Below are 26844 nucleotides of genomic sequence, written 5' to 3'. Positions count from 1 at the left end.
CAACCAATCCATGCCCAACGACATGTTGTATGATCCCAATGGTAATACATTCAAATGTGTTGTGGTAGGCATACCATTCAAATCAAATGCACAAGATTTTACCCAATAATGCACTCGCTTCTTTGTACCTGTAGCCAACTACGCTAACCAAGGTTCTACATTCAATTATTTACTCAAACCACACTTATCCATTAAGTAAAAACTAACATAGCTATAATTAGATCCAAGGTCAATCAACATAGAAATAACTTGATCACAAATCTTACCGTACATCTCAATGATAGATGTCTGATGGTCTGCCTGTTTGTTATCCAATGTTTCATAAATACGAGGAATGCTCTGACCAACATCCCTAACAGTTTGTGCGTCATGTGCACTATATATCTAAGGCTTACCACCCTAATACTGTGGACAATCTCTCATGCGATGATCCCCTCCACAAGTCCAACACCACACGGGTTCCTTATTTTACTCCTCAGATCGATGTCCTTGTCCTCTATCTGATGTATTGAACCTCTTAGGTGGTGCAACATTCTCTTTATTACCTAAATCCTATGGTCTTACTCGCTTCTTGTCCCATTTTCCATTGTTCTTGTCATTACCGTTTCAATCTCGTTTAGTTTCAAACTTGCGCTTCAATTGTTCATAGCAATGCTTTAGTTTTTAGATGACCTCCTCCAATGATCTAGGCTCATTGAACTCAATCCTATCTTTGAATGGCATTGGTAATCCACTAGTGAATCTCTAAATCTTGGCCTTCTCCTCCTTAAGGTAAGGTACATACCTCAATAACTCCAAGAACCTACTAGTGTATTCAATATCTGTCATAGATCCCATCTTTAGCTCATAAAATTCTTTCAGCCTGTCATCAAAATATCTCTCTGACAAATAATTCTTCTTGAATAGCTGCTTAAACTCACACAAATTCAAATCTTCCTCATGCATACCTCTGACATTCTTCACATCTTCCCACCAAATGTCTGCTTTACCTTTGAGACTGAATGTAGCTACTTTGGCTTTCATGTTCTTCGAATAATCATGCAACCTGAAGAACTTCTTCATACCAAGCAACCATGCCTCTACATCCTGCAACTTCTTCATCTCTCCATCAAAAGTAGGTGGCTTTGCTTTCTTAAACTCATCTAACAAGTATCCCCTATCACTCCTCCTATAAGGATGATAATGATATCAATCATCATGCCTGTCAGAACTAGAACTAGAATGGTACATGTGTCTATCCCTCCTCCTATCCAAAGTGTCCAACAATCTGCCATCTCTGACCGTGTCACCACCATTTGACCTACTACCATATGCCCCATTAGTTTTGTCCTCCTGTTCATCGTTGATCAGAAGTGGTCCTTGTCGTTGCAAATCTGACAAACTCTGCAGTATCACTGCATTAACTTCTGCTAGCTTCACTTGTGTCTGTATGATTCTATCATTATCTGCCTTACAAGTCCTTATTTCTTCCCTTAAGCCTCTCAGTGTATCTGCCAAATCAGAAGAGTTCCCAACACCATATTGCTAATTTGATTCATAGGGAGAGTCTTTGTAGTCTACCATCTTGCTAGCATTTGATATTTCTTCCTAGAAGGTATATGATGTTAGCCAAACCAAATCACAATAACCCAACGTACCTTATTATAGCTCGGGGAGGATACCTTCTCTACAAGATCAACAAATCAACGTGATACATGTATAACATAATCATGACAACATATAGAAACGTAACTCATAAGCATATAACCATGCAATCATCATTCTAGCTAGGGTCTAGTCATCAGTGCATGACTTTAATGACAACACACACCACGACCTTATGCATGACAACAACCATTACATCACTGTACACTTGACCACATGCAAACATTAACATGCATAAGCAATGCGTAACCAACCATACACATGCATAAACACATGTAATCAAGCATAAATGAACAATACTTGAAACCAAACCTACAAGAATGATACATGTAACCAAGCATACAAGAATGCAACCAAACATACAAGAATGTAACCAAGCATACAAGAATGATACATGTAAGCAGCATATAGCATGTAACCATTCATACATTCATGACGATGCATCCCACAATAACAACATCAACTTCCACATGGCGACATTACTATGACCATGATCAACATTATGCAATGCAACAATCACATGGAATGTAAGTGTAAGAGACACACATGCAATTGACATGCATGCATGACCAACACACAGCCCATCCAGTCTGAGGGGTGAACCATGCTTTGATACCACTTTGTAACACCCTCCTCCCATATCTACCCAAGCAACTTGCCAGTCGGGGTAAAAATGCGACGGAAGACCACTATGATGTGACTCGACCTCCTAAGTCATGTTAAATAAGGAAGTGGAATCGACGAAAACACACCATACATGCATTCAACATCAACATTAGGACCCACAGGAACTAATCCAACCTTTCTGCCAACTAGCCCCTAGGTCCCACTAAGATTTTGGACAACTTGACCTCTAGATGTTCTCATGCTATGGGCATTCCAGAGTCCAAGGACCTATGGGTGCTCTCACGTGCCTATAAACCAACGTTGAGTGACTCTTTTTGTTAGTGTTGTGCTAGCGTCCCTAGGATTTGAGCCACTTTTTCAGGCCTAGAGCCCAGGTCATTGCCTAGAATTGAATCATATCTTCATAATAGTAAAATAAAAAAGAAATGATAGTATAAATGTAATCACCTGAATGAGACCTTGAATAGACCCCTACCAGCCATGACAGGCATTTCATAAAACATATCACGAATGTGTAATCTACGGGTGTAAATAACATATTTGAGCATAGGGGTCTCATACTTAGCTGATAATCGCTAAGTAGCAATGATGCCTCGACATATCAACTGTAATTTCATCCATTAGGTCATAGATGCATTGATCATTCATTTACAAGCAAAAACATGATGAGAGCCATACATAGCTATGGTCATAAAACACATATATAACTAGCATAATAGCAACAAAAATACCAATGAAATCACAGCGATAGAAACTGCATATAATCTAGTATAATACTCATAGAAATACAAGGAGAAATAACCTCATATTGATAATGAAAAATCCAAACCCGGTATGGGACTTCCACGTTCCACCCGACCGTAGAATGGTTGAGCTAAATCTCTTTTCAGCCATTCAGCCCCATGCCATATTCTAAACATGAATGCGGGATCTCATAAAACACATCAATCCAAAACCATACAGGGCTTCCAAAGGCCATCCACCTCAACCCATCAAACAATGATTCCACCTCACGGTCGGACATCAGATAACCATCTTCGTATTGGTCTCTATCGAAGCCTTCCAGGGTTCTAGAGCGTTTGTCCAACCAAGGCTCCAGGACTAGTAACTCAACCCACAACTTTTACTGGGCTCCAGAGCATTTGTCCAACCAAAGCTCCAAGATTAGTAACTCAACCCATCAAGGGCTCTAGAGCGTTTCTCCAACCAAGACTATAGGACTAGTAACTCAACCCAAGTTGTTAAAGGGATCCAAAGTGTTTGTCCAACCAAATCTAAGGGACTAGTAACTCAACCCAAGCTAAGGAAACATGAGAACCAACCAAAACAAAACAATGAAAATAAACCCACAATCTCCATGGCTATCCAGGAAATGGCAAGGCTAGGCAATCCACTATCAATCTTGACCATCCTCCATGCCAATGACAGATCACAACCAACAAACCACATGCATATGCCATGCATGCCAAAACTAGTGAGGAAAACATACATGCAACTTATTACCTGCAAGAAAAATCCGATGTAGTTGTTGATCCCGATGTCCTCTTGCACTTTCTTACTCTTCCTTTGCCTTCTTGCTCCAAAATCCAAGTATGCCACACCCTCCAAGAGTGCTCCAAGAAAACTCTAAGTCTCCAAGAATATGAGAGAGAGAGAATAATGAGAGAGCTTCAAAACTAAACTGACAAAATGTTACCAACTAATCCTCAAAAGTCCTTTTATGAATGAGGCCTCTATTTTCTTCATTTTCCTCGTCACATGCAACCTATAACCTTTCACCTCTCTTTTCTCCTAGTTTCCATTATTTTCATAAATAAATGTGCCAAAATGCCATTTTGTCTTTGCCATTGCATTTGTCAATTTCCTTAGCCATTAATAACCAAATGAACACCCACACAAGGATGGCTTGCCCAACATTCAGCTTGGAATAAGTGTCCCATCAACCGTGGTTATTATTTTTCCTTTATTAACTTTTATTACTTAAAATTTTCACCAAGGTTGTTACAAGCACCATAGCTCAAAGAATTATCTTCAAGTATTTATTATGCATCTATTGTATTCAACTTCTACTATGCTTTTTTCATTATGTTTTTGACTTATTTGGTCCATTAAGCATTATTTGTGTTCATGTTTGTATATGCATTGCTTTCAATATTTTCAATGCTTGCTAAATCTATTCACTAACATCACCAACTCTTTCTGTATTCCTTTGCAGGGAACAATCAACTGCTAAGGAGGTGTATTTTCGTACACCATTACTACAAAAATAGTGACCATATTGTTGTATTTTCTTTAATCTAAAGATTGTGTTTACAGGACCCTCTCTTTGCACAATCGACTTACAAGGCGTTCAATACCTCTCTAGAATTTTTGCAGGACCCTATGAACCTGTTGTTGGCCAAGAAACTTTTTTATTTATAGTTTCTTGTCGACTGTGCGACTTCTTCTCAGACAGACGTGCACTTCGCGACATTTCCTTTAACAGATGTGTCGCCATGTCTATGCATTGTGAAGCCCACACGGTTTTCCAAAAAGCAAAAAATACATTGTACTTTCACATTTTTCAGGTGATTGACAACCTTTAGTGAATTTCCTTCACCCATGCAATTTTTATTTTTTATTTTTTATTTTTTATTTTTGCAATCAGTTTAGATTACTTAATTGATCTACTAATCATAACTAGTTGAATAATTAGATTATTTTTACTTTTATTTTCAATTTTCACATAGCTTAATTATCAAATGAGTAAGTGGCCCATCATCCACAAATCTTGTTACTAACCAAAGTATTCATTTATTTTATTTTATGGGACTAGGAGGAAGTGTTATTACAGAAAGTAAGTAATTTATGCTTCCCTTGCGTCTCTTAGACAAACTTGGGCTTGCATATGAAAACTTTCTTAAAGCATTTGAATTTCCATCTCCCTGTTTTGAAAATTCACATAATGTAATAGGAGAAAAAGTAAGTGGCCCATCATCCACACATCATTTATTTTTCATGCAAGGAACAATTGAAATCTAGTGTAATTAGGAGAATATTGGAACGAATCATTGAATATCCACATCTTCTCACACTTTACATGCTCACTTGATCACTTGCACCCAATTACACATCACACACTAAGCTTCTATAAAATTTGTATTAGAAGGCGTCCAGTTTCCAAAGCTTTTGATATTTAGTTTATTTTAGCTTACATCTTTCACCCTATAGAAAAGTAAGACCCTTAAAAGCAACCATAACTTGAACCAACTAAATTCCCCACAGGAGCCAACAAAAAAATTATAGTTTAGGTTAGGACCATTGGGGGTAGGTATCCCATAAGTGATCACGGTCATGATACATCTTGGAGACATAGTTGTTGACCTTTCAGGGAACTTAAAATCCTCCAATCATCCCACGGAAAAGAATACACGAGCATGGCAGAGACCCGATTCATAGGGGGTTTGGCTTAGGTCCAGTGCATGCAGTACTCTTTGGGGCTACCCGACCCATCTAGTGTTCAATACTAGTAACTGACTACCAAGAAGCTAAATACTCGAATGCTCATGTGGGACAAAGGTACTTTTGTGGCCAGAATCTAGGGCATCATTTCCCTATAGGTGATGGTGTGGGCAACACTTGAGCCTCATTTTCATTATATTGGTTGATTCTTCGGCTACTAGAAGGCATCACCAGTGATTTTGAGATGTTTCACAAGGACCCATCAGAGGATATCTTTGCAAGTTCCAATTACTTTGAGAGTGGTAAGGATGATTAGGTCTTTGTAGGATCTTTTATCATACGCAAAAACAAAAAAAAAAAGTCATTTTTGTTTGATTGATCACATAGGCTAAAGTTAAAGAGAAAGTAATCTTTTTATTTTTTGTTTTGTTTTATGTATGTAATTTATTTGTTTTGAAGAATCATCTCCTTCCCTTACCATACACAAAGTAGCACACACTCTAATCGAAATCATAGGGGACCCCACTATCTGTCGTCGATCTAGATGCTTCTTAAACCTCCCCCCGTTACTGGGAGGTGTGTTAGGACTCTCGCTATCTAGGCGTAAAGGACGTTACACAACCACCCTTATAGGATCTTCCTTTATTGGTGCAACTTTGCTTGGGATCCCTCCCCATCAAAGCACACCTTTCACGACCCCACAAGGGTCCCCACACGCTACCCCTTTGGGAAGTCCACATACCACTCCTCCGGAAATTCAACGAGACACTCAGTAAGGTAGTTCTCTCAGCACTTCTGCACAAAGGATCCCTTTACCTATAGCTGTCCAAAATCGTTTAGCGATGGCAGACAACTCATTGATCTCGTTCTTAGCTTCTTTAAACTTGGGACTTTAAGTAAGCTAAATAATGACCCAAACGCACATAGCCAGAATTAGCCAGCCATGCCCACCAAGATCCCTTCGGACATTCCCAAAATTCAAAGGGAAACAAGGAGAAGACTCAAGAAACCATGTCATGAATTTTCACGTATGGTGTTCATCCAATAGTATCACAGATGATACTATTTGATTACAACTATTTCAAGGCACCCTTACTAGGCCAGTAGCAAAATGGTACATTGACCAGCCTTTTGTGTCACAAGGAAAATTTAGCTCCTTAGCTACAACATTTCTCAGATTCTTCCAACTCCTGGTTCATCATGACGTGGGCTTGGAGCTACTCACCCACTTCAATCAAACACCTGCCACACGTATCAAATCATATCCATGAATGGTGGAAATGTCATAGCTTGTGTAAAGCACAGTGTGAAGACAAAGTCATCCTCAACTTATTTTTGAGATCCCTCACACCGGAAATTTCAAAAGATGTGGCAAATTCATTCTCGCATAATGAGGAAGAAGCCATTATGAAAGCTCAATAGTTAGAGCTTATATACACCCACTTTGTATATATCTATCATGTGCTTCTAGACGTCCCATGCCTACAGACTTATAAAGAGACACAAGTCGCATCCAATGTTGTTGATGGATTGATAGGGTCCATAACCCAAAATCGACCTAGCAACATCTACTAGTACCTTGGATATTCATTCAGTAGCCAAGCATTTGATTCTATGAAAAACGCACCACCACTACAACATATAGGATACTACCTCGGTCAACCCATGCCGATGCAGAATACAATTAGTAGGGTTAACCAATATTAGCCCCCACATGGAGGCCCATACCCTCCCCCACAAGGAAACCCATACTCCTCTAGGAATATGGACACGATGTCCTCTTCCTATAATCCATATAACCATCAGGTACAAGGAAATCAATATTCTCCTTTCCCTGCACAACAACAGAATAACCCACCAGTGCAAAATAACGCAATGGTTAATCTAGCGCAACCTTCTCTTGCTCAACAACAACAATCGGAGGAGCAACTAAACCCAACCAACCCACCTAATGTTGCTAAGAGAAAAAACAAAGAGAAAACCAAAGGAGAGCCTTAACAGGGGGTCAACAATCAACAACAACCCTCGCGGCCACCGGCAAGGGGCAACCCTAACTAGAATCAAAACCAAGGGCTAGCCAACAACAACCCACAAAGGCAAAACAAGAACAAAAGTCTATAAACCAATCATTCATGTACCATCTACGAGGAATATGGTCATTATACCCATCATTGTCCTCAACTCCCTAAGTTGAAAAGGATACAGGACAATAGGGGGCAAAGAGGGCAACGACTATAGTAATGCAAGACCCCTTCCCCCATCCCATCCGCATCCTTCTGGAGGGAACCCCCATAATAATTCTAATCACGACATTTTCATGACAGGAGAAGATATTCTCCTACAAATGCAAAACAAAAGTTATGAAGATCCCCCAAAACCCAACTCGTCCACCTCGACCACAGCAACAACTACAACATTGTTGATCATTCATCGACTTCCTATATAACCCATGCCAAAGATGGTCAAAGGACCTTTACGATGAGCAGGACATAACTCAAAAGTTTCTCATAGCTACAACATAGTCGACGACTTAGCACAATCTCCCTCAGCTATGTCAGCATTAGAGGTCCTACAAACATGCCCAACCCAACGAAAGCCCTACTTTCTGCTCTAGGCACAATCAACCTGGCCGATTCTCACCTAATGGTCTTTGAATTGGATAAAGCTACCCCACGACTACCATCAGTCGTTTCTTTCCAAATCCTAGTCTCAGTCTAGAACATCACCATCCATCGTTGCATTGTCAACGAAGGGGCATCCACATGTATAATGTCCAAATCTATTTGGAAGAAACTAGGATCCCCCGAACTCAAACCTTCTAACATCATGCTTAGAGTGTATGAACGACACCCTTCAGCTCCCATAGGCCTATACCAAAGCATGCCAGTACAGCTGGCTGGAAAAACCATGCTAATAGATATCGAAGTATTGGACACTCAGTTGGATTACAATATCCTGTTGGGCTGAAGTTACATGTATGAGATGTTAGCTGTTGCCTCCTCTGTATTCAGGGTAATTATGTTCCCCCATGACGGTAAAATCATTATAATAGATCCACTCACATATTATGAGAAGAAGACATTATCTGCACCAGATGGTCTGCTACCTTTCATCTAATCTTCTCCTGAATGGATCACCACTTACACTGAACTCAACCCATGCCAATTTAAGCCATCAACACTCCTAGGAACATTCCTAGGTGACCCTCCTTTGATAGAGGAGATTTCTCCAACAACAGGAGCATCGATGTGCATGATGAGTTCGGCAAACACCCCTCAAGCTCAAGAAGCAGTTTTAGATACCAACAACAATGTTGTTAGCGATCCTACTTTCTTACCATATGTCATCACGCAAACACCCTTCTTATTGCCCCCACCTAGTTTTTTCTCTCACCTAGTCATCGCAACACTCGTTGCCCCATATGGCTCTAGTGATACTGGTGTAGTATATGGCCCCACAAGCCACGTCAACAGGCTCAGGTATCACTGCAACAAGCGACAGTCCTATTACTCCCCAGGATAACACAACAAAACAGGCAGCGCCTGCACCGACACCAGTCAATGCCAGAAAAAGGGATAAGCAAAAAGGCAAGAAGGTGGAAGCTTCAAACACTCCCTCCTCTAGGGTCCCTCAACCCTGTGCTTTGTGTGAAATAGTTGGGCACCCCACCAATATGTGCCCTAAGTTAGATGAGCTCAAAGCTCTTCTGCATGCCCCAAAAGCACTAGTGAACCCTCCTCCCTCTGCCGGAGAAAAGAGCACACTCACGTGTTATAAGGCATTGTGCACCAACCATGCATGCGCCATATGCACGGAATACGGGCATTACACTCATCATTTCCCCGAAATCCCTCGATATTGAGATGTGTTGGGTGCACTCACCCAAACCAATACCCCATTACTCCCAATAGAGGATGGGTCCAAAACCATTTTTTACGTCACAAGTGAAGAAGCTTCGTGCTCTTGTCCCTCTTCTGGTCCTTCAACCTCTCGCCATGATCAGAGGCAACCCGAATCAGTGACACCCCTACATACACCCATGTGTGCTTTATGTGATGAACCAAATCATTTGATCAACGAATGTCCTGAATTAAGGGCATTCAACCGATTGTATCTAGTTACCCATGTTGCCCAAAGCACTAGACCCAGGCACAAACGTCACACTTGCCAGATTTGTGTAGGAAACCATCACGTGCGACACTGCCCCCATATTTCTCGATTTCACTCTATGTTGGGATTCATGCAGTGGTTCATCGCTGAGAATTTTGATTTAGTTGGATCAGATACCGAACCATCGGATCACACCACACCACAAGGGAATGAAGCATCTAGGTCCATCTTATGTGTGTTTGAAGAGAAAAGACTGCCAATAGTTCAGCAAGGCCCCCATCATTACATCTCCTCTCACCATCATCAATCTAGATCAGGAAAAAAACAATCTAAGGCCGTCTGGCAAAAAAGATCACCCCTCACATGTGCCCTATGTGATAAACCCAACCACTTGGTAAATCAATGTTGCAAATTGAGTAAGTTTAATGACATCTTTCACTTAGTGGTCCAAATTCCACAAATCCATCTCTCTAATCAAGAGAAAATCACACGTTTTTATTGTCGCGTCTGCTCTCAATCACATCATACGAGGAATTGTCAGTACCTTCCACGTTTTCGCACAACGTCGAGGAAAACCCACACTAAGAATTCACGTCACGCCAATACTAAGATCCAGAGATGGATACCACCCCAAGATGTCCCATCTCATGATGTCAACTAGGCATCATCATCTCATACTATGAGCAATACCACCACCCACACTATCTATTTAGTTAGTACTAGTCCAATGTGCAGTATTTGCACCAGTACCTCTCATAGTGCCGAGACATGTCATATGTTACAAACATTTTAGCAGCTTAGGATTCAATGTCAACCTCCTATTGAGGAAGATACTTTTTCCCCTTGTACACCAACAAGACTGCAAGAACTTCCTCCCACTCGTTATCAACCCACCATAACTGAAATTCTACCACCACCTAATGTTGACGATGAAGCGAACAAAGTTCCTTCTACAAATTAATTACTCCAAAAGACTTGGAATATAAAGATATCCATGAGGATACAAATATTATATTTTAAATGTGTGAATAAGAACGATGATACAATGAGAACGAGAGGCTTGCTTATATACCAAGCAGGTGTCTCTTCATGGAGAGTCATGTCTCATTTAGACATGACTCTTCAACCTAATTATTAATTAACTAATCATTATTTATAATTATTATCATTTGCATTATTTTACATTATTTCCTATATATTTATTCATAACATTTCTTTCCTCCTAAAAAAGCTTTGTCCTCAAAACTTGTCGATGAAAAAGAGTTGATCTGTTTTTTGGTTTCGAATGTCTTTTCGTCTCAGAACAATCATCTTTGTCGATACAATTTGATATGATCTTGTAAGTGACAAACAAAACTGTCGCACTGAGAAGGGATCAGACCATCCTAGATTAATCTTCTGTGTAATATTCTGATCACTAGAATTTTGTAACGACTTGTCATCATAGGACTGGATTGAGGTACAATCACTATTCTTTGTAACATCAGTTTGTTGTTTATGTTCTGAATGGTCCCGATCAGTGTTGCAGGGGAGCCCCCCCAACCCGCCGATATCGCTCCCAATCCATGCTCCGGGTGGGAGCGGGTTGGGAGCGCACTCCCGGTAAAAAAATTTCTGCTCCCTGCCAATTTTGGGAACGGCTTCGGGAGCATCGCTCCTATCGCTCCGGGAGTGGATTTTATAACCTAGGAGCGATCAAGGAGCAAACGCTCTCAACCGCTATTGGTTTATAAAATTAGCTCCTGGAGCGATGCGCGCGAAGGGCGAGAGCGAATCAGCGAAAATAAATAAATTAATAAATTATAAAAAAAAATCCGGCATCCAAAAAATCGATGTTTTTTTATAAATGGGGGGAGGAAAGGGTCTAAATACTTCATTGTGACATTAAGAGTTGAGTGAGAGGCTGATTTGAGAGAGGGAGATTGAGAGTGTGAGAGTGAGGACTAAGGAGCAAGGAGAGAGTGAGACTGAGAGAGAGTAAGGTGTCAAGGAGAGAGCAAGGAAAGAGCAAGGAGTAAGGAGCAAGGGGAGATTGGACGCATTTGAGGTAGGTTCGCCGCTCTACAATGTTGAATAGAATGTTTAACATTTGTTTTTTAATGTTTATTAAATTATTCCTAATTTCTAAATAAATAATTTTTTTTTTTTTCTATTTTAGTTTCCCATTCCCATCGGGCCATTTCCATTCCATTTTATTAAATTTTGCAGATTCAAAACTACAAATTTCAAACATCATGGTTATATTTCTTGGCAATTTCTTCTTCTTGGTTCCTTTTTTGGTTATTATGGTATTGGAGAGTAGGAAAAAGAGGGTTCAAAATGAAGAAGGGGATGAAGAAGGGAGACAAAGTGGATTTGATGAAAACCCTAGTGAGGAGTTGGAGGAGGGTGAACATGATTCAACTCAAAAAACTAAACAAGACCAAACCCCATTGTGGAAATATGTCAACAAGCCTGAAGTAAGGAAAGGGGGTGGAGCCACTAAATTTCATTGCCCCCATTGCAACAATAATTACACAGGTTCATACACCTATGCCAGAAAACACCTCTGTGGGAAAATGCCATGGGATGGAGATAAACAAATAGGAATCAAAACTTGTGCAGGTGTGTCAGTAACAGATAGAGCCAAATACATAAGGGAAGAGGAGGAAGCCCAATACAAATCTAAAATATCAAGAGGTTTCTTTGAACCAAGCTCACAATCACAAGCACAAAGAACTCCTTCAGCATCCTCCCAAGGCAGTGGATATGGAGGCACAAGGTCACCAGGTTTAAGGTGTAGAACCATATCAGATTTCCTTGATGAAGGGTGTAGGAATGATGTGGATTCAAAAGTTTACAGGTTTCTCTATGCATGTGGGATACCAATCAATGTTCTTCGCTCACCTTATTGGCACGAAATGGTTTCTACCATAAATGATGCCTCTAAAGGATAAAAGAGCCCTGGGTATGACAAAGCAAGAACCGTTGGACTTGATCATGAAAAAGAAAAAATATCACATTCTTTGAATAAAATGACAAGTTCTTGGACTGACCATGGGGTGTCCATTGTATCTGATGGATGGACAAATGTAAAAGGCAAGCCATTGATAAGTTTTCTTGCTGTGTCTGTTAGTGGTGCCATCTTTCTTTCAACATATGATTACTCAGACAAGTTCAAGACCGGCATCAACATTGCAGAAGCATTACTTGAAACAATTGATCGTATTGGGCCATACAATGTCATCCAAATCATCACTGGTAATGTTCCTAATTATAAGGCAGCGGGAGCAATTATTGAGGATAAATACCCCAATATATTTTGGTCTGGGTGTTTGGTTCACACATTGAACCTTTTGATGCATGATATTGTTAAGAACAAAAATGAACAATACAAATGGATTGGTGATTCGTACAAGAAAGGAAAACAAATGATAAAATTTATTACAAATCATAGCAATACCCATGGCCTTTTCCACAGTCACTCAAGATTGGAGTTGTTGAAGATTGTGAGGCTAGATTTGGTAGCTATTACCTCACCTTCAGGCGCCTTTTGAAGGTAAGAGAGTCATTGGCTAGCATGGTATCAAGTCCACGCTGGCAGCTATTAAAGGAAAGGGCTACAAATGCAGCTGACAGACAAGGTTTTGAATTGGTGGAGGAGGCTGCTCTTGATGGTATGTTTTGGGCACGTGTGAGGCAAGTATTGGATTTCACCAAGCCCATTTATCACATGATTCGATTTGCAGATACAAATAAACCAGTGATTTGTAGGAATTTACAGGGTAAGTTCCTCAGACAGAACACCAAAGGACACCGCTCACAAACAGATCGCAGATCAATACACCAGTACTTTTGACGTGGTTAAAACCCTCAAAGAGGGAAACAGTCCACGGCTTGAGCCAACGCGGCCACTTCAGGCAATTTATTAATAAAAGAATGAAAATTTACATATGCTTTTCTCATAGATGGATTACCCTACAAATGACCCTCCATGCTCTTTAAATAGAGATCATGGACCAATCGGGTGTTAAGCCACGGATCAAGTGTCGGTAATACCGAGGAGAGAATGAACCGTCGGATCACTACATATCGTGACCGTCGGATTGTAAGTTACAAAATGTACATGGTAAAGAAACACACTTTACCTAACTCTATACATAACTCTATACTAGACCAAGTTGTACTTAACTATTTCCTATGTGTCGGAATATCCTAACATCCCCCCTTAAGAACAACTTGGGATAGGATTGAAGGATTTACAAATATGACACAATAGGAGAAGGAAGGAAGCACTAGAGCCTATCCCCCCTTAGTGACAACTTCCTGAACGCCAACCATAAATCGAAGTTTAGTGAACTTCGCCTCTGTGAGAGCCTTTGTAAAGATGTCTGCAACTTGATCATCTGTTGAACAATATTGCACTTCAAGAACATGGTCATGAATGAGCTTTCTGATGAAGTGCATGTGCAGTTCAATGTGTTTGCTGCGCTGATGTTGGACTGGATCTTTGCATAGCTGAATGGCACTTTGATTATCACACCAAAGTGTAGTCGGATGCTGCTGCTGAAAGCCAAACTCTGACAGGATCTGACGAAGCCACAAGGCTTCCTTACTAGCTTCTACGGCACCACGATACTCTGCTTCTGCTGAAGAAAGAGAAATGGCACCTTGTTTCTTGCAAGCCCATGTAATAGGTCCTGAACCAAGAGTGAACACATAACCTGCAGTAGACTTCTGATCATCAGGGTCACCAGCCCAATCGGAATCAGTGAAACCAACCAATAGAGGAGATGCTTCGACACTGTAATGAATCCCAAACTGAACTGTACCTCGAACATAACGAAGTATTCTTTTAGCTGCTTTCCAATGACTTTCACGTGGGTTTTGCATAAACCGAGAAACAAGGCCAACAACAAAGGAAAGTTCAGGACGAGTATGGGTTAGATACAAAAGTTTTCCTACAAGTTGACGGTATAAGGTAGCATCAACTTCAGGAGAAGTACAAGTGACTGAAAGTTTGACTCCAGACTGAAAGGGAGAAGGGGTTGGCTTACAGTCTTCCATGTGAAAATGGCGTAGAATATCACAAGCATACTTGGACTGAGAAAGGGAAATACCTTCCTTGGATTGCAAGACTTGAAGACGAAGAAAATAATGTAAGTGTCCTAAGTCTGTCATTTCAAACTTCCTTTTAAGGCTAGACTTCACATGGTTTATAAGGTTGGGATCACTACCAGTCAGGATAAGATCATCAACATAAAGAACAAGAATGATAAGAGACTTGCCCACTTTCTTGGTGTAGACAGTATTGTCAGAATGACACCTAGAAAAGCCATTTTCTAAAAGAAAGTTATCCATTTTGGCATACCAAGCTCGAGGAGCTTGCTTGAGACCATAAAGGGATTTCTTAAGCCGACATACAAGGCTGGAGTCTGTTTGTATAAAGCCAATAGGTTGTTCCATATAGATTTCTTCATGCAAGTCCCCATGCAAGAAGGCGGATTTAAAATCCATCTGATGGACTTCCCATTTGAAAGAGGCAGCAAGGGAAAGAACAAGGCGAATAGAGTTCATTTTGGCAACAGGGGAGAAGGTTTCAGTATAGTCAATGCCTTCAACTTGTGAAAAACCCTTAGCAACAAGACGAGCTTTATGTTTATCAACTTTCCCATCTGGTCCATACTTGGTTCTGTAAACCCATTTGCATCTAACAAGTTTTCGTCCCTTTGGTAGAGGAACAAGATCCCATGTATCATTTGCCAATAATGAATGATATTCTTCATTCATAGCTGCTTCCCAATCTGGATGGCCTGAAGCTTCTGCAAAGGTGTCAGGATCATAATTCACTGAAGCTTGAGCCAGTAAAGAAGAGGCTCTCTCAAACTGAGAACGTGTACGTCGCTGATCTGTAGGATCACCGGCAAGATCACCTGCTGCATCCCGAGTAGCACGGACCCATTTTGGAAGCTGAGGAGTTGAAGGAGGATCCTGAGAAGGTGGGGGAGGATTTTCATCCTCGCTTTCATCATCTGAAGAAGAAATATTTTCAAAAGTAGAAGAGATAGGGAGAGGTGGCACATCCGCCGAACTAGGCTCGCAGGCCGATATATTTTCAGCAAACTTTACATCTCTTCTAATGATAACATTTTTGGACTTAAGTGGAATAAGTCTATATCCTTTGACATCTTCAGAATATCCAACAAAAATACATTTTTCACTCTTAGGTTCTAAAGCTTTATGTTTCTCATCTGGAATATGGGCCCATGCTTCACTTCCAAAAACACGAAAGTGACTTACATCTGGTTTGATTGAGCTCCATGCTTCTTCTGGAGTGATATTCTTTAAAACCTTAGTAGGAGTGCGATTTATTATGTAATTTGCACAGTTAATTGCTTCTGCCCAATAATTAAGGCTAAGTCCTTTAGATTGAAGCATACAATTAGCCATTTCCTTTAAGGTGCGATTCTTCCTTTCAGCTACACCATTTTGTTGTGGAGTATATGGAACAATATGTTGCATTTGAATTCCATTCTCAGTGCAAAAGTTGATGAATGTGTTTTTAACATATTCTCCGCCATTATCAGATCTTAGCTTAAGTTTGATGTCCAGATTGTTTTTCAACAAAGGCCTTAAAGGCCAAGAACATGTTAAATACTTCACTCTTGAGTTTTAAGAAGTATACCCAAGTGCGTCTGGAGAAATCATCAATGAAAGTTAAGAAATACTTGTAGCCAGAGAATGAAGCAACTGGAAGTGGACCACATAAATCACTATGCACGAGCTGTAAAGGGGCTGAGGCATGCCAAGAGGCACGTTTTTCAAAACTGTCCCGATGATGTTTTCTGAGTACACATCCAAAACAAACACCATCTCTGCAAGATACCATTGGAAGACCTGTCACCATATTTTCTTTACATAGATTCTGAAGAGAGCGATAGTTTAAGTGACCAAATCGCTCATGCCAAAGTTTGCTCACTTCATCATTATGAGCAACAAACACTGAGGGAAGATTTGATGACCCAAAGTTGTGAAATTTATACAACCTTGTAGAATCATCAGCAATGCCAGTAGCTAAAATCTGTCTAGGATCTCTTAGGTCCTTAATTACAACATCGTGAGGTGAAAATTCAACGATTTTACCTTCACCTGAATGAGTTATCTGATATACAGATAGAAGGTTGCAGGATAAGGTTGGAACACATAATACATCATTAAACTGACCATTGTCTATATGAACAGTTCCAGTCCCTACAACACTAAGAGATCTATCATCACCAACATATATATTTTTGGTGTTACAATCATTTAAAGAAGAAAACATGGCTTTGTTTTTTGCCATGTGATAAGAAGCTCCAGAATCAATGAGCCACTCATGAGAATGAGAAGAAGAAGATACATTTAGTGCATAGCCAGACCGAGATGCTTGACAACCACATGCAGAAAGTGCCATTCCTGAAGATGAAGTTGAAGTTGAAGAGTGCTCCAAATGGATGTTATGCTTCTTCATTGCTGCTTCCAAGGCTTCCATCTTCTTAAAGCATTTGGATTCTAAGTGGCCATCTCGATTACAAAAGTTGCAATGTCTATCAGTCTTCTTCCCTTTGTTTTTATTGTCTTATCATTTTGTTGAAATGATTTTTCATTTTGAGGCTGAAATTGCTTAGGACCCTTGTTTGGTTTAGGACCATTCTTTTTAGGATACAACTTCTTAGGATTCTTTGGATTTGGTTGCTGCTGGGCGGCTAACGCTTTCTTAGAAGAGTTTCCAAGATGAAGAAGACCAAGGTGTAAGAGTTTTTCTTGTTCTCTTATTAAAGAATCACAAAAGGAATCAAAGGAAGGGGACTTGTAGGTTTGTCCTTGAGAAATGAATGCTTCTCTTGTAGAATGGAAGGTGGAAACAAACACAGAATAGGCTAGTCCCAACTTAGTAAGAACAAAGTAGATAAGGCTACTATCTTCTTTCTTAACCTTAACACCTTCCAAGAGAAGTCTAAGGGTCTTGAACTTGGACAAAAAATCTTCAATGCAAGAGAAATTATTGGGGTCCAATGTAAGCAATTCATTTTCAAGTTGATGGGCTTTAAGTTCATTTTTAATTCCAAAGACTTTAGTAATCTGTTTCATTGCTTCATCAGGAGTATCAAGTTTTGCAATATGGAATCTAAGATCTGGAGAAATAGACATCCCTATCAACCCACGTGCTTGGTCTTGTCTATTTTCCCATTTAGCTTCCTTGTCTTCATCTTTCGGTTTGGTCTCTTGGCCTGTGGCTATTCTGTAAAGACCTTTACTTCTAAGTAAATCCACAATGTAGGACCACCATTGGAAGTAGTTGGTGTTGTCAAGAATAACTTGGCATGGACTTTCCATTTAAAAAAAACTGAAGCTATAGATGCTGAAACTAAGTGTTGCAATGGAAAGATCTCGAAAAATTAGGCTGTTTAAAAAAAAAGGTTCTGAAAACGGCTTCCAAATGAAGAAGTTATGGCTTTTTGAAGAAAATTTGATGAAGTCGTCGACGAAGTGCGGAAATGTGCGGAAATGAAAGATCCGCCCCCACAAAATGGAGACTTGAACCCAAGACCTCTACTCTCATAAATTAGCTTTGCACCAAGTGAGCTATACAAAAATTTGAGAGAGAGAGAGAGAGGGGGGGGTTGATGCTTTGGGTTGCGTGCTTGCTTTGAGAAAGCTCTTTTTCCCTACAAAACAAAAAACACAAAACCCAACACGGACATACAAAAAAAAACGAACCTTGCAGCTCGAAGTTAGCTTTAGCCGAAAACTAAATATTTTCAAAAACGAACCTTGCGGCTTGAAGTTAGCTTTAGCTGGAAACTAAATATTTTCCTCAATGTTTCTGGTTTTCCGAGATCACACTAAGGCGCAGCGAAAAAGAGCATACGCATGAGAAAAATCCTTCCTTTCTGTTTCTGATTTGCCCAGATCGCACAGAGTCGCAGGGCAAAGAGCATACGCAGAAATGAAAGGTATAGATCCGGTAATAAAAAAAGCTAAATAAACCGAAAACCGAAATAAACAGAGAGAAAATAACTGTAAACTGCAAATAAACACTGTATACCTCCAGATCTGAAAAATGACGCAGCTAGGGCTACTGGAAACCTTTTCGCGTGAAACGAAAGGGGTTCCTCACTGGAACAGATGCTCCCAACACAAAATAGCAGTCCTCTCGGCTCGAAAGTAGTCAGAAACAGTAGATCTAGGAAATGGTAGTCGGATGCAGTTCTACCGGCTTCAGATTTGGATCACCAACGGACGCGGCCCTCAAATAGCTGTGATACCATGTAGGAATTTACAGGGTAAGTTCCTCAGACAGAACACCAAAGGACACCGCTCACAAACAGATCGTAGATCAATACACCAGTACTTTTGATGTGGTTAAAACCCTCAAAGAGGGAAACAGTCCACGGCTTGAGCCAACGCGGCCACTTCAGGCAATTTATTAATAAAAGAATGAAAATTTACATATGCTTCTCTCATAGACGGATTACCCTACAAATGAACCTCCATGCTCTTTAAATAGAGATCATGGACCAATTGGGTGTTAAGCCACGGATCAAGTGTCGGTAATACCGAGGAGAGAATGAACCGTCGGATCACTACATATCGTGACCGTCGGATTGTAAGTTACAAAATGTACATAGTAAAGAAACACATTTTACATAACTCTATACTAGACCAAGTTGTACTTAATTATTTCCTATGTGTCGGAATATCCTAACATGATTGGTGAGCTGTATGAGCAGATGGATACCATGTTGGGGCATATAAAAGATATTGTTCATAACAATGATCCCAATTTGTACAAACTGATTCACGATTTTGTGTGTGTACGGTGGAATAAACTTAATCTTCCACTACATTGCTTGGCGTATATCCTTACACCAAAATACTACTCTACATCTTGGTTGGGCCAACCTGCACCATGGGGTGGGGTTAGGACCAAACCCCATATAGATGAAGAGGTATCTAAAGGATATTTGGAAGCAATAGAAAAGTTAATACCTGACAGGGAGGAATGTGCTAGTGTGTGTCTTGAAATAGGCAGATACTTTAGTAACACTGGTTTGTTTGGTACCTTTCATGTAATGGAAGACAAAGACAGATTTGATGCTCTCACATGGTGGGAAACATATGGCGGCCATGGACTTTTGCCAAAATTGGCAAAAAAGGTTCTATCATAGGTTGTAAATACTTCTTCTGCAGAGAGGTGTTGGAGCACCTACAGCTTCATAGATAATGTGAAAAGAAACAGAGTCAATGAAAACCGGGCAGAAAGCTTGGTTTATGTGCACTACAACTTGAGGTTGTTGAGTCATTACTGTGATCGGGCTTATGAGGATCCAACATATAAAATCTGGGACAACCACCCAGAAGATGACAATTTGGAGGATGGCACTATACATATTGAAGAACTGGAAGAGGAACTTATAAGGGAGGAAGATGAAGCAGCAACCATGCCACCTCCACCATCCAGTAGCAGTGCTCGAGTTCCGAGTCTCGTTCCTTTGCTATCGCCACCTCCATCTACACCCTCACATGGAGGGCATGTGCCTTCTAGTTCTGGTCATTGGTTTGTGCGGGAGACTCCTAGAAGACCACCACGACCTGCTCATACATTAGAATCTCGTGGCAAGGGCCACATGCAGTAGTAGATAATAGATTTACAGTTTACTTGTCTTTTCTAGTTTCTATTAGTTTTCATAATTGTTGAGTCTTGACTTTTGACTCTTTCATATCATAATGATATTTTTTTGTAAACAATATATGACTGTGAGTCGTGACAATGAAAGTTTGAAGTTTGAAGTTGGCAATTATAACTCATTGGTAATGATTCTGAATTATGAATTTGATGCTTCGTGAAATTTGTTTCATTTCATTTCATAATTCATTTTATAACATTTCATTTCTTGTTAAGTTGTTAATAGTTATATATTATTTCTTGTAATGGTTAAACTTAGCTTACAAGTACAACTTTGGTGATCAGTGATAAATGTTATATATTGAATTTTCAATTTTGAAAGCTTGAAGTTGAAACTTTAAGATTGATGAATCATGATTCACGAGACTCAATTGTGGACGTGGTTGATGAAGATTATAACTTCTAGATGATTGATGTTATATGATTCAATGATCAATCTATGTATTTTTATGTTCTTTTATATCTAATTCATCATTCTACATGTTTTTGTTGACATATATATATCAAAATATAAAAAATATATAAAAATCGCTCCGGGATTTGCTCCCAAACTGGGAGCTTTTGAAAATGTCACTCCCGCTCCCGTTTTCGCTCCCGCTCTTCGCTTTCACTCCTACTCCCAAGTAACACTGGTCCCGATACATAGCATGGTTGAGTTGTCTATTCTCATGATTTGGATGTCAATAGGGAACTTTTTTGGTTTGACATTCCCTTATTAAGTGTGGAATTTTTTTGATTTACTTCATGGGACGATGTTGTTGAGTTGGTTACAAAACCTTCACTTGGGATGTTAATCATCTGAACTGCAACATTTAAGTGTATCGTTTCTTCAACTGACTTGTCTTCTTGAGTTGTCATATTCACTGGATCAGTATTCATTCCCTTATTTTCAACTTGGACTCTTACGACTGGAGATTTCGTTACCTCTTTTTGAGTAAATTGTTCTAGCTTGTCTTTTAATGTTTTCTTATCATCCTTAAGTTTCTTAATTTGAGTGAGTAAACTTTGATTATGGTTTCTCAGACGTAAAAGTTCTTTGGTTTCGATTCATCAACTTTATTTTCAATGTTTTGACTTTTAAGCTTTTCATCTTTTAGATTTTTGATTTGTTCTAATAAATTTTTATTAAGGTTCTTTAGCCATAAAGTTTCCTCTTCTTGTTTTGATAAGTACTTCTTGAGTTCTTTCCTTGTGACCCTAGTCTTCTTCACTTGTGCTAGTAATTTTTCGATGTGGTCCTTGAGGAAGAAAAATTTCTTCGTCTTTTTCCATTATTTCTTTGTAATGCATATCCACAAGATTTTTATGTTCGTGTTCTAACACTTTCTTGTTTTGCTGAAGTTTGGCTATTTTGCCATTCTCTTGATCTTTTAGTTGCAATTTCTTTGTACACTGGATTACATCATTTTGTGGGAGTGATGATGGACGTTCAACTTGCAATTGGGATTCCATTTTTTTTTCTCTTCTCATTAAAAGCAGAGTGTTGTTGCTTAAGTATTGTCATTAATTGTTCTATATCTCTTGTGATTGATTGTTTTTGTTCATTACTTAGAGATTCCATATTTTTTTTTAATATTTTAATTTTTTTATTTCCCTCTTTCTTTATTAATTTTTATTTTTATTCCTCTTTTCTTTTTTTTTCTTTTAATAAATTTTTTTAAATATAATTTTTGTTTTTTTTAATACCTTTTATTTTTATTTTACCCCCTTTTTTCAACCTTTTTTTTTTTAAATTCAACTATATTAGGAAGCACAGAGTTAGTTATTTTTTTTTTTTTTTTCCAAATAACCCAATTTTTTTTTTTTTTTCAATCGACACACGTCGTGTCCTGTCTCTTTCGTCCTTCGTGTCTATTGATATTCCTTGCGTTGCTCCGATCTCCTTCCAGACAACGATTATTATTGCAGTATGTAATTGTAATGGACTTGTTGGGTAGATAATGCAGCAAAAGGGCCGCATACGACAACAGTGACCAGATTGTGGCAACAATAGCAGTTGTGCGACTGTTTGTTGCAGACTCTAGTGGTAGCTCCAAATGAGTGTTGATGGTTGTGCTAGTAGTAGACGGATGCCAAAAGCGGCATGTCGGGGATGGCTTCAGTGCAGCGGTCATTGTGTGGTGGTTTCAGGAAGCTAGGGAGCGGTCGTCGTTTCCTTTGGCGGCTTATGGATTTAGTTCCAAGGTGACTGGCAATGGTTGCGCGATGGCCACAATGAACAACGGGGGTTGCTGGAGGTTGTGGGACGATGGTGATTGGATGCAGTCGAGGTGGAGGCTGACAGGGACTTCGCAGGGCCGTCAGCTGATTGTGTGTTTGCAGTGGTCGCCCATCCAATTGTTGTCAAGGCTGTCGACTGACAGTTAATGTGAATGTTTTTTTGTATAATCGTTTGTTTGTTATATATATATATATATATATATATATATATATATATATATATATATATATATATAGTTTTTATATAGTATTTTCTTATAATATTTTTGTTCAAGCTTGGATTTTTATTTATTATTATTATTATTATTATTATTATTTTATATATATATATATATATTTTATGGCAAAAGGCTTGACGACAATATGGAGAATCTCCAGGAACTTCTGTAGCGAAATGCTTGGATTGCAACAACAATAAAGTTGACGAAGAGTTGATGGCCAAGGGCCTGGATCGAAGAGCGTGGCTCTGTGCAATGGTGAAGTAGCCAGAGGATCGACTGCTCTGATACCAAATGAAGCGAACAAAGTTCCTTCTATAGATTAATTACTCCAAAAGAGGAATATAAATATATGCATGAGGATACAAATATTATATATTAAATGTGTGAATAAGAATGATGATACAATGAGAGCGAGAGGCTTGTTTATATACCAAGCAAGTGTCTCTTCATGGAAAGTCATGTCTCATTTAGACATGACTCTTCAACCTAACTATTAATTAACTAATCATTATTTATGATTATTATCATTTACATTATTTCCTATATATTTATTCATAACAGATGACAAGCAACACTATAACACCATATACGATTCATTTCCTCATCTGTAGGAACCCTGATTCATGTTGTTTGCTCATCATTTTTTGGTGTTGAGACAACTAAACCTACCACACCCATGGTAACACCATCGACGGTGCAGACCCATTCCATTTGCACATTGTCAACCTCGATTGGTTCTATGACATCAACCAACGAATCATATTCTTGCTTGTCGACCAACACAACTAGGTCTGAACCCCAACCTCAAGGCCTGGCACAACCCAAGTCAACGCTAGATAATCTTTTTCACTTAGATGAAGATATTCTAGAAGCCATGATAAAACCCAAATATCCATGGGACGCCATGCACCATCGTTCATTTTTTCTACCCGAAAAAGCATTTGTACCTACTAGCACACCTACCCACGATATCTGCGCCATAGAGTCAAAAGATTTCCTACCACTAGGAAAGGTCGATTGGTTCAAAAATCCCATCCCAACACCCGATGCGTTTGAGGAAGGGAACATGTCAAATATTTCACCTACCATCAAGGTGAATATTTCAAACAAACCTGGAAAATTCGAAGAGATCTCCTTGGGGAACACCGAAATGTTTACCATTTAGACCATTTAGGTATGTCAAAATAGATCAAGAATATTATATTTTTTCATGTGTGTCTGTGTCATATGTAATATGTAATGGAGTCTGCATTTAAAAAATGTTGACATACTTACATTACATTTAACATCTAATGCTTACACATCTCCCCTATACTGGGCTGTATAGCAACTCTGGGTGCAACAATATCACACTTAATTTCAACTCCGGATATGGGGAAAATTTGACATCTCAAGTTACGATACAAAACTTGTTCACTGAAAAAATATTTAACTGACACATCATCCAGGATACATGGGAGCACAATCAAACCTGAATTTCAATAAGTTGCAGCTTTGTCTGTCGCAAAAAGAGCTTCGACTATCTAAATGTCTCAATACTGTGATTTCATAAAAGGAATGCCACATGATTATAAAATCCTCACCTGTTGTCAAATGCCCTAAAACATGGTTCTTTGAAGCAATCTCAGCTTCCTTTTCTAAATTGTCTCTACTGCTCAAATCCATAGTAACAACATTCTGCGTTTTCTGAGCATGCATGTTTTGGTTGTTGATAAAACAAATCCTTGTATCATGCTCAAGGAGTGGCCTTTATCTTGTTCTAAATCCTAAAAGCTTGGAGAAGAGACGGAAAAGAGAATTTGAGAAGAGAAATATTAATTTCCTTGACCAAAAACTGTCGATGTGAATAGAAGGAATAAAATGGATGATATTCTGAAGGAATGCCTTAGGCATCTTCCTCAAAAAAAACAGTAGAGGAAAAAGAAAATACAAGTAGCATAAATCGAATTGACTACATTACAGGGCCAATAAGAGGTCTAGTCATTATCTCCAACCACAAAGATATTGCAAGATTTGACGAAGTATTATATAGGGACTTCAAAGTCATGGAATCTCTCTGCTCAATTGTAGCCAGTAATCTGCTCAAGTCTCATGTAAGGGTTGAAGAAGCAAGTTATGTCTCTCCTAGCATTTAAGGTCAACCTACCAACCTCGTTGCTGAAGAAGCTAGAAATCAAACTAAAACATTAGTAACATTGAGAAGAAAACTGCTGAGATGTGCTGGTGTATGGATCAACAGATGGATGTTCACAAAAATGTAAAAGGGCCATTTACAATCATCTCAAAATTCAGCTAAAATCACAATAGGAAAAAAGGTTTATTTCTCACTATCCATAGTGCCTTTTTCAACTGAGCTTGATCTCAGTCATGGCATACCATCATGTAAAAGGAGTGCACATATTCATGATAGTAGAAAGCTTCCAACTTAATCTGCAACATCTTACCAGCTTGATTACGGTCATACTCAATGTTCTTAAGAAATACTCTCATTAAGAAAATGCCATATCTTTCATTTTCTGCTTCTTGATTCGAATAGTTTCGGCATTGCTGCAAGTACCCACTTGTTCATAATTTTTAGAAGCAAATAAACCAGTGTTGCGGGGGAGCGCCCCCCCCCCTCGCTCCCGCTCCCGATCCGCGCTCCGGGCGGGAGCGGGTCGGGAGCGCACTCCCGAAATCGCTCCCGATTTCGGGAGCGCGCTCCCTAAAAAAAAATTCGCTCCCTGCCTTTTCGGGAGCGTTTTCGGGAGCGTTTTGCCTTTTTTGCATTTTTTTTTTTGTAGTAATGTTCGAAATGCAATTTTTTTTGAAAGAAACAAATAGTTTTTGAGTGGGGCAACTTAATGATCAAGTCTAAGCCCTAGTATTGATATGTTATTCATGGTAATGTTAAATTCTTAAAGTAAAAGTGACATTTTCTTTAATTTTCATTTTCATCCTTTTACTTAAATTTTTAACATTACCATGAAATGACTCAGGATGTTTGAGAGTGGTTTCGTCCTCATTGGATTTCATATGGAGAAAGTAGAATTTTAGATTTCATTCAAAATCCAGCAGACTTATCAGTTTTTCAGGATTTCAGGATTGGGGGATTGCAATGTTTCCATTGAATTTTGTCATGTATTAGGGTATGGAACTCATATTTAATCAAGAGTACCAATCCCTCTATGTACCTTGATGTTAGTGACATTGGTTGTCGAACTCCTCTATCATGACCCTTCTAAAAATGTACGCATCACTCAAACAAAATCTTGACTTGACATGCTATGCTTTTTCTATCTTATGTTAATGCTTAGAGGGTGATATTAATGACAAAGATCCCTATACAGATACAAAGGTAATGACAAAGATACCTCTGGATATTAATGCTTGGAGGGTGATATTAATGACAAAGATCCTGATTTTGCAACAAGACTAAAAAATTAGACATTTCTCGTGGTGGCAAGAGGCCCAAGCATAAGAAATAGATAATAGATTTACTTCTCTTCTCTAGTTTCTAGTAGCTTTGATAACTATTGACTCTTTCATATTTATTATGATATTTTTTTAAACAATATATGACAATTTAAGTTTGAAGTTGGCAATTATAACTCATTAGTAATGAATTATGAATATGATGCTTCATGAAAGTTGAAAGTTGTTTCATTTCGTTTCATTTTATAACATTTCATTTCATGTTAGATATTATTTGTTGTAATGGTTACACTTAGCTTACAAGTACAACTTTGGTGATCAATGATGATAAATGTTATATATTGAATTTTGAAAGCTTGAAACTTTAAGATTGATGAATCATGAGACTCAATATGTTGTATGTTACTATGTTACTAACTTGCGGACGTGGTTGATGAAGATTATAACTTCTAGATGATT

The sequence above is a fragment of the Pinus tabuliformis genome, chromosome 7, assembly GCF_031772625.1.
Source record: "Pinus tabuliformis cultivar Carrire ecotype Pingquan chromosome 7, CPIR1, whole genome shotgun sequence".
NCBI lineage: Eukaryota > Viridiplantae > Streptophyta > Pinopsida > Pinales > Pinaceae > Pinus > Pinus tabuliformis.
This window is presented reverse-complemented; position numbering follows the sequence as displayed.